We start from the raw sequence: 17,123 nt of genomic DNA on the forward strand, positions 1-17,123 counted from the left end.
TATCATATTTCTGTACATTATTATTTTTTACAATTAATTTATTATTCAAGAAAAATCTATTTTCTATTCCTAAGCATATTGTTTGTTTAAATCTCATCAAGATCATGTTTCTTGACAGATGTCCTGAAGATGGAACGTACCTAGTTCCGAAACGTTGACAGTAAAAAAATAATTAAATAAAGAAATTGTTTATTAAAAACTTTTCTTGTTTTTTTATTTTGTATTATTTTTGGATTCTTGTTCGAAACTCTACAATATATATATATATATATATATATCTACATATACATATATATTATCAATAGCTGACATAAAGCAACTTAAGAATATGCCTTATATTATTATTAATGATGATACTTATTATTAATAATGAATATGATTGTACACAAGTACATAATTTCACTATAGATATATCTATAATAATTGAGACCTAATGATAAAATTGTTAGTATTGGTGTTTCTTGAGCTTTTGGTTATACATATTGTTATCATTTTCTTATAAAAGTCTATGTGTTATAGATTCTTTATTGCAATTCTTTTGTATTTTCAATTATATGTGTCACAGTGCATGTTGCTATTCACTACTTCAATATTAATTATTTCAAACTGAATGAGGATTATACTAGTTAGATAATTACAAAAACATAAGCGTGACGAAATTTGGACATTTTGCAAACGATATTGCAAATTTGTATCCAAACATGTTTACATGAATTAACAAAAAAAAATCGAACTTGTTTCGAATACATTTTATGCATTTTTACAATAATTTCATTCTCATAAATAAATTTACTAAATCGGTAAACCTAACAAAGAACTAACGGAATCATATTCAACGAAAAAGAAATTACTAACATATATATGTTACTAAGATATAGATATAGCCACTGGTCCAGCCCAATAATTTTTCACATACATTTTATACATTATTATTATCAAATAGCATTATCAAATTCGCAACATATATTGTATATGGAAATTGATTTCGCTCACATCAAAATTTATTTCAGCCATAATATCACAATTGCTGAACCTATGTTGAGCAATATTCAATAATATATACGGAATTTTTTATAATAATAAGCTACAGCAAGGAATGGCTAGGCAAGCTAGTATATATATATATATATATATATATATATATACTAGCTTGCCTAGCCATTCCTTGCCTAACCATTCCTATATGTGTGTGTGTGTGTGCGTGTGTGTGTTTATACTCGTATATACAATTAATAAATAAATGCAATATAAATATTATTTTCTATCCCAAATTCATCCTAATAGACGATGCTGTGCAACAGCCTCACTTGATCGGCCATTCGCCGCTTTTGGCGCGATGACAGTTGTCATCGTCCATTTTGAAAGCTCTTACGTAAAGCTCGGCACGTGACGTCATTGCTTCCCTTCTGTTATTTTCGCAAGTCGAGCTTTATGACGGCAGATCACTGGATACTCGTTAGGTTTTACAGCCGGATAAAAGGACCCGGAATCGGGAACGAGGAACAACCGAGATGAAGAAAGACTATTCTGACAGAAGGTGCAGCCAGGTGTGTCGAACGTAAACGATTTGCATATTGAAATGTAAATTGTTCTCATGTATCCCATTTTTATGTATTATGGAAGTAAATCGTTAATAATTGATTAACTCGCAGGGTATAAGTTGAATATTAAAAACTCCTTTTGCTATATTAGAGTACATGTTATCCTTTGTCCAGCATATTTAGAAAAACTCGAACAAATCAATTTATTATCAATATTTATCAATAATTTGAAAATTTATTAATCAATTTGTTATTGTATATTGTGTATACAATTTATACTTTTTATACGCAGAAGCTAGTGAATACTTTTCCTCCGAAAAAGTACTCACCAGCTTCTGCGTATAAAAAATATAAATTGTATACACAATATACAATAACAAAATTGTCTTCTAGAAGACAAAAAAGTATAGTTTTTGTATACATTAATTTATGAGATTCGTTATACAGAATATAAATAGAGCTATACAGATATAATATTGAGTTCCGTAGTAATTCATATACATTCTCATAAATATTTAAAAAGTTACATGTTATAGACCTACCATTCCATCCACATTGAGTTAACATTTTAACTATTCGTAATTAAACATCAACTTTTATAGAAAAATTTTCAATATAAGCATTGTTTTGCTAAAAATAGGGTTATCTTCTATATATATAAAAATAAGTCGGGTTTTCCTTCCTGACAAAATAATTCCAGAACGCACGAACCGATTTCGACAATTTTGCATTCGTTGGAAAGGTCTCGAGCTCCGCAAGGTTTATAGCTAAGAAAAGCCATAATGCAAATTGCTGAAACTTCACGCACCGTAATTAAAATACGAGTAATGACATTAGTGGCAGAATTATGTTTGGTTAAGTCAACGAGCAATTCTTGCCGCAAAGAATAATGATATACACGCTCTGAATATCGCCATTCAATCAAAAATTGCTGGCGATTTGGTGACATACCAATGATTCCGACTGGTCTTCCGTTTTGACTTCAAACGATTGCAATTTTTAGTTCACCTTGCGTTCGCAATAACAAGTCGCAAGGCCAATCGCTTAGTGTTTGCGGGATAAATTTCAAATGGATTATTTAGAAAATCATTGTTTTTCACATGGGCAGTTATACGTTGCCTGTTCACGAGTTGGAAAACCATCCGCTTTGTTTGTGTTAACGTCAGACCAAAAAACGAAAAATGTGGTTTACCAAAAGCAGTTCAATGAAACGGATAATTTGCGGATTCACTTTCATTTACTTAGAGAAGTTCAACTAAAAAACACTTCATTTTTGTAATCGAAATAAATTCATCACTGTTGTACAATAAAATCAAATTTTTCCTTTTCAAATATAAAACAAACAAAAAATTTCTTCATCTTTCTCACGAAACCATCTGGTGGCGAAACGGAGTTCGTCGGGTCGGCTAGTATACTAATAATAATAAATATAGGGTTCTATACAATAATGATAAATTGAAAAATAGAAACTATCATTTGAAAGGAAAATGTAATAATATATTTACATACAACTAATTATCAAGTATTCTACAAGAAAATGAGAATGAAAATATACAAAGTAATACAAAAACACTATAAAATTTAATACAAATTACGTGCAAAGTGATAACTATATACAAATTATATAAAACTTGTTAATCTGATATCAAGCAGTATTGATAATCATTCTATATAGATATGACATCATTTGGTTGTCTTCTAAGAGAGCCACAAAGTTTTAGAAAAATCATCAAAGAAAACATTTGCCAAACATCATAGTTTGGTAATTTCATTTTATTTTTATTTCAGTTTTGGCAATTTCATGCTTTAGTATTTAAAACTAATGATTTATAAAGTTGAAATTAAATATTTTTGAGAATCTAAAAAACAAGAAATCTTTGTGGAATCTTTTTTTTTCATATGTGAATTTTCCTTTGTTTTATCTTTCGTGTGTGGTTTTAGTTACGTTATACACCCGAAAAAGTCGAGGAATGTATGTCACAACCGTATCCAACGCAATCTTTTGAAAACCAATCACAGTCATGACTGACTAAATTATCAATGCAAATGATAATTGCTGGTAATTAACTACTAATGTTCAACTTACAGCAAAATAACAAACACAGTGATCTATCTGTATGCAAGTATGTAACAGTTATCTTTAAGAAATCGAACCAAAACCTATTTTTTGACTTTTTAAAAACAATTTGGTCGACAGATCATATTAATATAGGGCACTAAATCATTGCGATAATAGAAACTTGTTCAAACAATCATAGTTCATTGTTTTCCTTTTATCCCAATTCCGCTATTTGACTTCTGAAATAAAATACTTATTGAATTGAATGGAAATACTAAATTAGGCACTTGAAAGTATTATTTATTACCATAAAAGAAAGCTCATATAAATATAATAAGTTACAATTATCCCAATATTTTCAACCAATGTATTACAAGAGTATTTATATGAAAGTCTATTTATAAAATTGTTTATTTACTCATTCATGTTTACATATTTATTTTAGATATCCGTTTCCTCTAAAACGATGCGTGAGTGCGTAAAAGATAATTAGATGAAAAGTTACCAGATTCTGTATGGAAATTCGGTCTCGTTGTTTTGAATACAATTATTTGGGCAAGCGTAAAATAAATGCATTGAATTTAAATTGTGGAAAGTATCAGAAACCTTTGAAAAAGATTCTGAAATTTAAATTATTCCGATACCTGAATAAATGAAAATTTTATTTTGAATACGGACACGTGCATTTAATGAATATATTATAAGAGTTTGGGTCGGTTGCGGTTATTTATAGATTTAGGATGTGAGTATATATATATATATATATATATATATACACTAGCTAGACCAGACATATGTTGTCCTACCCACATCTACAATTCGAAGGTTTCAATTTTTTTAATGCTCTATACTAATATTGCTTAGTTAAAAATAAAAATTATTGTTTTTACAAGCTATATCAAAATGTATATACACTTATAAGAAAAAAAATCATCGTTTTCCCCTACGATTTAATATAGTTTGGTTTTAATTATATATCATAATGATTAATTTTATTTAATGAGTACTCCATCCTATTTAAGGACAGTATTTCAGCATTTTAGCGTAAACTGTGTTCAAATCACCATAAAATTCGCTTTTCGCCCACCTAACTGGTAAATCAATAAAATCATTACTTATCATTAAAAGGTGGCACAACCGTACCTAGTCTTTCCTGTTAGCAAAAAGTTTTTACTCACATACATTTATTTAAGCATTTTGTTGCAGAAAGCTAAAATCAGATCACAAAGTGGGGCGTATGGCATTGTGCCTTAAAGAAAATTGCTGGTACTTCCCGTACCGTAACGAAATGTTCGAGGAATATTACATGTTTTCAAATAGATTATTATGAATATTGTAACATTGTCTAATATTTATAAAAATTATATACTCTGAATTGCGAAGTTGAAATTATTTGTTTAAAGTATATTAGAACTTTAGTCAGAATAAAAAATAAAATCTGAATTATTTTCGATATACAATAAAATTTAAAAAAAAAGAATAAAAAAAAAATTGAAACAATTTTTTTTCCAAAATCAATTGTTTTGTTAAAACAAGCCGAAAGTTCTTTGTATCATTCAAATCGTACGCTTAGTTCTCTTAAAAACTGCTATTTTTTGCACATTCAGCTCTGTATCTTCAAAATGGCTGAGCCTGCCTTTGCCAGAAACTAATAACCACTTCTCCAATCATTGCTAATTGAATGCTTTTGAGATCATTTAAATCGGATGCGCAGTTTTCTCAAAAACTCGATTTTTATTTTCTGCACTCTTTGCCCTTTATCTCCGTAACTGACCTGCCTTTGTCAAAAACTAATCAGCACATCTCGCTATTAATAGGAGTCGAATCCTTTTTAAACCATTCATATCGGTTCATCCGTGCGCCCGAAAACGTGAACGAAAAATGCGGACACACAAAACACGCACACACACATCAATTTTTTCTGAGGTAGGCCAAAATGTTCAGAAACCTTCAAAACGTCGAGAAATGCAAATATTTTTAATTTCTATTTTTGGACGATTACAATAACTTACCCTACGGGAAGTTAAAAAATTAAAAATGAAAAATTAAAGTTGAATATTTTCATCTTTTCCTTTCAATTCCCTTAACATATTGAATGTCATACTGAAGCAATTCTCAATGTAATTCAGATCATCATTAAATTTAAGAACACAAATATGAAGTATTTTTAATATATCATTCACTGTTTCTTCCTTTCTAACTATCCTTGAGAAATCAATAACTAAATTAAATCTTGCATTTTAATTAATATTAATTTCACAACAATGAAATTCCAATGCAACCTAACAAATGCGAAAGCCAGCAACTCATGCGGAAATAATTCAGTCCTGCATAGATTTGGATTCTGATCAGCTTTAGAACAAGGTAAATTTTATAATCTAGTGAATGCAAAACAGATTATAATCTGCAATATGCATAAGTTACCTAAAGAGCTTATCTGACTACCAAATTACTCGAGACTTAAGTGATGCATAAATGTAATTTACTTAGCCGAGCACAATGGATACACTAAGGAAACAACGAACCACTAAAATACTTGGACATACACTTGGAATAATTAAATATTGTTAAAGACTATGAGAATTAAAATGAATTTGTAAGAAAAAATATTAACATTAAAGCATCTGACATATATCAATATAAAAACTTGTACGTGTAAAAATATTCATGTAAAACTAATCGTTTTGCAACAGTTACAGAAATCGCTAGAAATCGAAATTTAGATTTTTTGCATTTGATTTTTTAGATTTTTTGTATTTTGTATTAGATTTTTGTATTTGTATATTTCGTCCACGATTTCGGGAGCATGGATCAACCGATTTGAATGATTCAAATAACAAAAAATGGTTCGATTTGTATTAACGGAGAGACGAGCTCATTAGCATTTGGCAAAGACAAGTCTAGCAATTTCTGATATACGAGGCAAAATAAGCGAAAGATAAGCATTTATTGAGAGAAAGATTAGAATGATTAAAAATATTTTACTTGTTAGAAAAAAAAGTTAAAACAGTTCATTTCATTTTGTGGTCATTGAACAAAATGCACACCAAATTACCAGTTTAAATATAAATTCTTAAACATATATTAAAAAACTAGTGGGGCGCATGGCATCGTGCCTTAAGGCAAACTGCTGAAACTTCCCGTAACAAAAATTATTTTTTTTCTAAATATTAATATTTTTTGAAAAAAATTTACTCTGGAAAAATTAGATTTTTGAGAAAATATAAATTTTTGACAAAAACTTACTTTTTTTTGAAAAAAAAAATACTTTTTGAAAAAAAAATATTTTGAAATATTTGGAAACTCTGAACTTTTTTTCAAATCAATCGTACTGCTTTAACTGCATAGAGAAGAAATATCGAAGCGCGTAAGCGTCGCGTCGCCGTCTAACGGATAAACACTGGTACGGAACCCATAGGAATGTAAATAAAATTTATACTTATTGTTAAAAACTCTATAAAAAATCTGACAATTTGATGTGCATATGTCTAATGATCTTACTTGTTACTTTTTTTACTAGATCTCCGAAACCGCCAGATCTACCTTCATGAAAATTTGATCAGTTCTTCATCTTGTTAATACAAGTAAAATGTTTCAAATTTCAAATTATTCAAATCGGACGCTCGGTTCTCTTAAAAACTGAGTGTCCGTTTTTGACACTTTTTGCCCCATATCTTCGAAACGACTAGACCTGTCTTCGCCAAAAACCAATCAGCACGTCTCCTTATCATTACGAATCAAATGTTTATTGAATTATTCAAACCGCTTCATCCGTGTTCCCGAAATCATCGACGAAAATTTGTATCCGATCACACATACACACACGCACACACACATACATCCATTTTTTCCAAGGTATGCCAAAATATTCAGAAACCTCTGAAACGTAAAGATATATAAATATTTTCATTTTTGATTTTTTTGCGATTACTATAACTTACCCTAAGGGAAGTTAAAAATAACAGGTAATTTCACTTGAATGATCTTATATTTTAACACATTTATACAAAGATAATTACGTATCGGACTAAGCGTTTTATCGTGTTTTCAAAATATTTATTATGAAATCGGAAAATAACATTAATTTATATTCAAATCTATGTGTTGCTATTTTCATATTTTCATAAAACTGTATGATAATACACTCCAAAATCGAATGTAAGGAATTCTCATTCTGTGTAGAATTTCTGTTTTACAGCATAAACAATTACCATTCCTCAGAAGTTGAAAATCCATTAACCATCAATTTCGTTTTATTTTTTAGATGAAATATCGTCAGTTTTATATTCAGTTTGTAGTAATTTGCACTCAGTACCCATAAATAATCAGAACCCGTCAGAATAGTAAGAATAGTTCCTTAATGGCTCCCAAAAGTTAGCTCAATATAACTCGAACTCCATTCTCTTGTAAAAAGCTCTTCTATATATTGCCCAATAAAACGTTAAAGATTGATACTCCGAGAGTTTTATTACCTTCGCATACAAATATTCGTGTCTGCCTTATATATACATTAATTCTGCAATATTTCACATTGCAGGTAGAAAATGTAATTTCATATGACATAAATTCAATATAATGTGAAATATGCACATTTATACTAGAGGCGATGGTATCATCTTTTCACACACACGTGTACAATGAAAGAAAATTTTCACTGTAAGAAATAGAATGATAGGAACTTTTGAATATTTAACTTTATTGCTTATAATATTATTTCTGTATTGCATTGTAACGTTTGATCGTAGAGCCGGTGTTGACATTCTCTAAGCAAAGACAAATTCTGCGAAAAGATCAAAATGTTTGCATATAGCATTGCCATCTATTGTTAACACTGTGGCAATATATATTTATTAATTCTAAAAAGCATAGATATAACTTTTTGTTCATTAACTTGGAAAAAGTTGTATCACTAAAATCATAGTAGGATGAAAACGACTTCAAAATATCTGTCAATTGTATGTTTATGAATATATTTATATGAGCTTCCCGAAGGAAAAGTTTATGTTTTCACCAATATATCCGAGTTGCTAATTGTACGTTTTTTCGACGCTTCAAGTCATTCTGAAGCATTTGAGAGAAATTTTCGGAAAAGTGTGTGTATGTGTATGTAAGCCCATTTTCAATCTTTCGACCACGGTTTCTAATGAACGGCTGGACCGTTTTTAAAAATTCAAAAACCATTCGATATATATCAATAAGAATTCGTGTTGATTAATTCTGCACAATTATTGTCCAAGTCATTTCTTTGTAATAAGCAGAAAATTGAAAAAAAATCATTCACATTTTAGTCCGCAATCCTGAATCTGTTAAAATTCAAAAACTGTTTAAAAATATTGGTTGGGAATCGTACTAATTTGTTTTTAGTAAAGGTCGATCTTTAGGGTAGAGCGGGGCTAGTTGAGCATAGGGGCAAGTTGAGCAATCAAAATATCTCGAAAACTATTCACCGTCCGTTTAGGCATTATATGGCGGAAAGATAGAGGTTTGGGAGAAATAAACATCCCGCGATCGCTAGTGGCCGCTGGACAAATGAGTGAGGCTCACGGGCGTTTTGTTTATTGTGAGACCAAAAAGTAAAAACGTAATTCATCACGAGTTTTCGTCTGGTTTAGTGAAATGTTATTTATTTTTAATCAGGTAAATGTTATTCTTCAATATAATTATAGTACTTTTAATATGCACAGAGATTCTGGCTATAATTCTCACGTTTTTTTTATAAACTCACTTTTATTTTGAAATTCCGAGTTGGGGTTAGTTGAGCATAGTTGCTAAACTTGTTCTGTCACTAAGACAATTATCATTAACTTCCAGAAATTGATTATTATTTTTAAGATTTAAGCTAAGTCTATGAGTAATAATATAAAGAAATAATGATTTTAAACAAAAATACTGAATATAATGGTAAAATAATTCCTAAGATACGATATTGTTCTGTTGATTCTACTTTTCGTTAATTATTCAAAGCAAATTACTATAAGTTTTGTTTTCTCTGTCAATAAAGATTATAAATATAGAACTAGTTATTAAAAACTTATTTTATTTCATCACTAATCGACATTGAACCTGTGATTTCATTATACTTTCTTAGTGCTCAACTTGCCTCACCTATGGGGTACATTGAGCATACTTGACTTTTTGCATTTAAACAGCTGTAGCTTTTAAATTTGACTTATTACCAAAAAATAGTATTAACACTTTTGTTAAGCGATAAACAACAAATCCATTAAGTCATATAGCAAGTTATTGAGACTTTTCCTTGAGATGCTACATCCGTTTAAGTAAAAATTTGCTCAACTAGCCTCGCATAACATTCCACTACATCATGTGGTTTCATTTTAAAAGTTAATCAAATTTTAAAATAGTGATCAAAATTTGTGGGAAATGTCGCTCTTGGGATATGATGTATCAAAATTTTACTTTTGTCACGAAAAACAGCTGAAAAGCCATTAGATTAAACTTTTAGCGAGACGATTGCAATTAGTAAGATAAAAGTTTCAAGCCGTTCGTTTGCAATTAGTAAGAAAACAGTTTATTTGTAACCGTTTTTGCAAAAATTGCTATCAGAAGTTAATGAATTTTTGCATTGTTCACAAAATTAATTGATAATCATCTTAATAGATTCTTTACGTTTATGTCACCTAACAAGCAGTTTAGAAGACTTTTAGATCTAGTTGTGAAAAAAATGTTACCAATAATATCAAGGATTACATACATGATATACGTAGTCATACCAGAATTTGCATATAGCATATGCATTATTTCACAAAATAATTTATTGAGTTTCTATAAAAATTGTTTTAACGTTTTTAATGAAATTCAACCCGGCAATAAAGCTCGTGCACTCAACAGTTTTACAAAAATTAGTTGAATCATCAATCAAACTCAATAATATTTAAAATAACCTTTTAGGACACACAAGCACGTGTTTGTGCAATATAATTAAAAAAATCAATATCAATTTTGATAGAATAAGTCAATTACTGCACGTATCGGAAAGTTCATGTAATTTGCCTCAGATAGAATGCTACTTACACCTAGTTTAAATATAATTTTGCTAAACATTTGCAATAGAGCGGATTAACCTATTTCAACGATTAAAATGCCTCCATACTGGCAACAATATTGCGAAGTTTTAAATATACGGAATAAAATCTGAAACTAATGGAAAGTGGCATTTTGAAAGGTTTCTAATTTTGATATAGGATAGGGCAGGGCACATAGGTTTAAATTAATTTCAGTAAAAACTGTCTAAACCAAATAAACTACATCACAAGACATAACGCGTATCAAACAAACTACTATAGAACTATGTTCAGCAAAATTCTCAGTCAATTTCTAATTACAGAAATATGTTTTTAGCTATTTTCCAAAATTGTGAGATCTTTATGTTTTTACTACACAGATAAAAAGGGACAGCTATGGGGCAATCAGATACAAAGTCTTATTTTTAATTCAAAGGAAATTTAACGAAATAATAGCTAAACTCGTAAACTAAACAACAGTGCTCACAACCAAAAAAAAAAAACAATTAAAAAAAATACTTTTGTTGTAGATTTTCAAATATGACAATAACTCATCTATACTCTACTTTTATAAATGGATGAAAAAAAAACTACTTTACATGTTTTTGAAATATTAGTGGAGCGGAGCTTTCAGGCCCGCTCTATCTTATTTGTTTTTAATGGAAATAATATTTTATTTCTTCGGAGCGATACTTCAATGCGCTACTAGTTAATATGCAAAAAGCTTTTGCCACTGACCAAAAAACAAGACATAAAATAAATAAAAAAATATTTTTGAATTTATGGCTTTAGCCATGTTCACACATCTTATAATTAGTTAATCTGTAATATTATGAACTTCATTAAATAATTACTCAAAAGGTCATATTATACACCAGCAAAATATTACCCAAGCAACTTAATATAAATCCAGTACCATTTCCTTTGTCAAACAATTCATTAAAATAGAAATGTTCATTAATATTGATGTAGATTTTATTATACTCGTACATATTACAAAACATTCAGAGTTGATAGAACTATGTCCATTCCAGTAGAGAAATTACGAAATGGAATGAATACCTGTAGGGACAAAGGGTTTAATTATCGAAGTACACTTGTAGGTTTAGTACAATGCGCGTTCTAGCAATTAGTTCCATCCAGATTCTCTACTCAGGCATCTCTGCTCTAATTATTCATAATAATTATCATGATAAAAATACCAAGCGGAAAATACATTTCTAGAGGTAGTAGGTACTGCACTTTTATATTGCTGCCAGGCAGGTGTTTTATTGCTGTCTTTAATAATTGTTTTGTGTATATTTTTATTTCAATATAGAAGGAATGTTGGAGCATTTAAAATATATGATGTGTTCAAATACGTAGACGGGGAAACTATACACTAATTATAATTTTAAGACTATTGAATATGAGGGTTTAGAGAAAAAGTATATTTCTGTATTTTTTGTATACATCGTAAAAATAATGATTTAAAACTAAACGCTAGACTACCAGAAATTATAAACGTTTTCAAATCTAATTGTATATCAAGATATAATATATGGATATAATAAGATAAATATAAGATTGAATTGCGCACTATCTAAAAGTTAGTATTAAAAGCTAAAACTTTCAGAGAATTGTTTTTCATCAATTTGGAACCATTTCAGCCCTTGGAGCAAAAAAATTCGAATATGTTCATATTGAGGACCAATATATATATATATATATATATATATATATATATATATATATATAAATTGATTCGTGTAACTTGCCTTAAGGCAAAATATTACTTACAACTAGTTTATTATTTGCTTTAAGGCATGATAGAAATGTTATAGAAATAAGCTCGTTAGAAGTAAGGCTTTAAAAAAAATCATAACTACAACCCTAACTATACCAGAACAACAATGCATGAATTCAAGAGTTTGAAATTCCATTGCCATAATTTGAAATGGTAAAAGAAAACAGTGGTTGCCGAAGAGTATAATAATATGTTCGCTATATTAGATTTTCCCAAAGCACTATTTTTCCAACGAATGTAGTGAATAATATATATCAGTGAACTTACAAGATATATCTGACAAGAAAAGTGACTCTGCAACATTAACTGTCACGACGAACATGCATTGTTCTGAATCTGAGCGAGCGCACGGGCGTCGGCCATAACCCGTAGACCTCGGAGCAAAATCCCGTAGCAATCCCGTAGCGCCTCGTAGGCTAAACTTCTGTCAACGTCCTGCGCCACTCTAGACAGATATTGGAAGGACATTGTGATACGTAGACGGACGGCTGGACGGACTTAGTAGTTATGTGATAAATTTGCTTTTATGTTTTAAAAATTTATGGGATAAAATAGACTATTCGCCAATTTTATGTTTTCTCGAAGTTTCAAACTATTCTGAATCGAATAAAACCAACGTTGGAAAAAGTATGTGTGCGTGTGTATGTGAACAGATTTTTGCCGTGAGTCGACGTTTTCTCAAGTACGGCTGGACCGATTTAAAAAATTTAAAAGCCATTTCAATGTATCTCCATGTTCCGCGCCGATCAGTCAAGCCGTTTCTTTGTAAATTGTAGAAAAGTGAAAAAAATTTTGTCCACGATTTAGCCCGCAAATCTGAATCGATTTTGAAAATTCAAAATCTGTTCGAAAGATATTGGTTGGGAATCGTGCTAATTAACTTCTGGTAAAGATCGGCCGGGCCGTTTTCTTGTAACAAAGTGTTTTTTCGGCAATTTTTATGATTTTTTTTGACGGTAGATACCATAGTCTCATAGATCATAGTAAAATATTACAGCCCTACGACAGACAACTCGTTGAACTTAAAAAAATCGTCAAAGTTTGCAAAAATTAGTATCGTTTTTTTGGCATTTGTCATAATTAGACTTTCGATTGACGTTTTCTCGAAAACGCCTGAACCGATTTCAGAAATTTTAAACACATTTGATGTTTCTCAATGAGGACTATCATTTGTCAGTTTTGTGTGACGATCTGCCGAGTCTTCTTTGTAATTTGAAGAAAAATGTTAAAGTTTTCATCCATATTTAAGCTTATACTACCGAATCTGATCAGCTTTAGGCGAAAATCTACCAAGCCGTTTTCTTGCAATTAACTGTTGAAAAAAAATTTAAGTCGATTTTTATGGAACTTTTTTTGTCGATATATATCATGGTCTTATAGAACTTACTGAAATATTACGGCCTTACAACAAGTAGTATAATTTAATTTTTTTTTATATTTGCTTTTAAAAAATACTCCGAGTTAACGTGTTTGTTCGTTTTAAATTATGTGTAATAAATCCACTCGAAATATTTTTAATCACTTCTCATTTCTTTATGTAATGGTTTGTTATTCATACATTTTCGAATGTTTATAACAAACTATATTTATATCCACATTGATATTCGTATTGATATTTTTAATTTATATACATATATTATTTATATTTTTATGTGCATAAGAAAACACCGCAATTAAAATGCTTTCTTTTCGAAAAAATACTTGTTTAGTTCTTAATAATATTTCTTATAAATACTTAAGATTCTACAATCCAACTGATAGATGATTGATATGCTACATATTTTAAAGTTTATAATGATGTATATTCAGTTAATTCTGATGCTACTTATATGAATGCTGAGAATGTTGAAATATTACGTTACAAATTTTAATAATTCTATATTATTTTTCTGATTGCTTCATTTTCTTTGCAAGCGATTGCCTATTACATTCCTTATCCAAACAGGATGTTGACCTGTGATTACTGAGGGTTCAAGGAACCTAATTTCTTAGAAAGCCGGATTATGATTGAAGAATTACTCGTATTTATGGACAGAATTTATTACAATAGCGGATACTTTTATATTTTAAAATCGTGTAATTAGGGTAGTAGATTAGGATTTTTTATTGCTAGTATATATAAATGTAATATCATTAGACCAGTCAGTGTTGAGTCTAAAGCATTAATATAAATTGTGTACAATAAGTGTGATAAATAGTTTCAAAATTGCCTTAATGCAGGCACGGTCAAGTATCAAACATTATATAATTCTATTCGATGGCTTTTTGATACTTATATCATATTTAATTAACCAGACCTTGCTCTAAAGTATATACTAAAGAGTACTCATGAATCCGTATTATTATATTATATTTTTATTTAAAGTAAATTGATTGAAACTTAAACTTCTAATGCTAGCTGTTTCTTGGAAAAATGCTTAATTATTGAAAGTACTAACTAATATTAAAAAGTTAAAGATAGTAATAGTTGTAGGTAAATAAAGAGAATAAATAGTAAATTAAAAGTAAAGTAAATGAAAATAAAAACGTGTAAATGAATGAAATAAATATACTTAGAAAGTATATTTTATGATGATTTTGAGAAATTATAAATACCGAACTTTACTTTTTCATAATATAACTAGACCTTTAGGTATTTGAAATACCAAAAACATAAATTTATCTCCATATAGGCATGTGTTATTCTCAACAGACATAGAACGATACAAAAGGCGCATATGGGGCTTCCTAATCGCCTCGTATGCCTAAAATATTTGTCTGCTATTATACAACACATTGTAAATATATGGTTAGCGTTCTATATTATATTAAGTTTATAAGATATTTAAATTTACACCGCGTTCAACACGTACGCGTTTTCCGACCTTATCTTGGCAACAGTCCTCGCATTATTTGCGATCGAAGCCAAGCGAGCTTATTTGTAAAGATGTGCTCACATTAGATGCATACAAATAAATATAAATGAATTAAATCATGTAAAGAAATTAAACAAATTGCTAATATACAAATTGCGAAAAAATCACAATGATATAATAATCTAATTGTGCTACATTTATCTTTGGATAATAGAAACACTACAGAATAATAGTACCAGTGTGAAGAAGAATCAGCTATCGGAGACAAAGGTAAATAATGTACCAGACACTGCAGAAGAAAAGTGTCGTTTTTTTTTTCAGAAAATGCGCAAATCTTGATATCTAGCAAAAAAAACGATACGTGTGCATATAACAATAATTTATAAATACATAAAATGTAAATGAAGTTATGTATATAAATAAATGGCTGTATGGTTCAAAAGATCGACATAAATAAAAAATACCAAAAATTATAATTGAAACTAGTTTTCAAATAGATTATTATAAATATTGTAGCATTGTATAATATTTATAAGAATTATATAAACTGAATTGCAAAGTTGAAATTATTTGTTTAAAGTATATTAGAACTTTAGTCAGAATTAAAAATAAATCTGAATTATTTTCGATATACGAAATTTTTTTTTTCAAAATTAATTATTTTGTTAGAACAAGCAGAAAGTTCTTTGAATCATTTAAATCAGACGCTTAGTTCTCTCAAAAACTGCCATTTTTTGCATATTTAGCTCCGTATCTTCGAAGTGGCTGGGCCTGCCTTTGCCAAGACCTAATAACCAGTTTTCCCAATAATTACTACTTGAATGTTTTTTAGATCATTCAAATCGGATGCTCCGTTCTCTCAAAAACTCGATTTCTATTTTCTGCACTCTTTGCTCTTTATCTCCGTAACTGCTGGACCTGCCTTTGCCAAAAATTAATCGGCACATCTCCCTATCAATAGGAATCAAATGTTTTTTGAACGATTTAAATCGGTTGATCCGTGCGCCCGAAAACGTGGACGAAAAATTGTATCTATACATACATACACACACACATACACAACTATTTTCTAAAGTATGCCAAAATGTTCAGAAACTTTCAAAACGTCGAGATAAGCAAAAATTTTCAATTTCGATATTTAGACGATTACACTAACTTACCCTACAGGAAGTTAATCAAATTGGGATATACAGTTGCCGATCTAATTTGAGAGCTTTCAAGCATTTAAGATCAATAATAATACATATAGTAAAATAATAATACATATAGTGAATTAAAATAATACACATAGAAAGGTGACATCAAGATAAGTCTTTTTGTATTTTGATGAAATTCTATTGTGATCGTTGAAGTGCTGGTTTGCAAAACTCCATAAAATATTTCTATATAATGTGTTAATTCTAGTTAATACAAATAAAAAAATCTTAGATAAAATAGAGAATCGACATCAAGAGAAACGTTCTATAAAAACACATTTACCGCAAACATAATTGTTTGAAAATATATAAATAAGAAGAATTTATACACTAACACAGACTTCGTTCCAGAAACTCAGACCCAAAAAAACGAATCAAATAAAAAAAGTCTCGTCGAACAACTCTCATGTGACCTACCCCTAACTATTATCTAATGCAGACAAAAGAAACAATCTCTATAAACGCACGAGTCGTAAAATGTTTTTGTTAAAATAGAGAACGGGAGATGCGAACCCTTTCCAACGACTCGGTCGCCCCCAACGGTTCTCCGCTCCTGCCCGCGACCTAGGCCCCGGAGTCGCGACCGGCCAAAGGTCGGGACCCGCTCTATCCGTCCGACACATATGCGCCGACACACAAGTAAATATACTGCCAGCGAATTACG

This window comes from Ctenocephalides felis, unplaced genomic scaffold (assembly GCF_003426905.1).
Source record: "Ctenocephalides felis isolate EL2017-DRISC unplaced genomic scaffold, ASM342690v1 CF-g0.4_SCAFFOLD_03571, whole genome shotgun sequence".
NCBI classification, from domain to species: domain Eukaryota; kingdom Metazoa; phylum Arthropoda; class Insecta; order Siphonaptera; family Pulicidae; genus Ctenocephalides; species Ctenocephalides felis.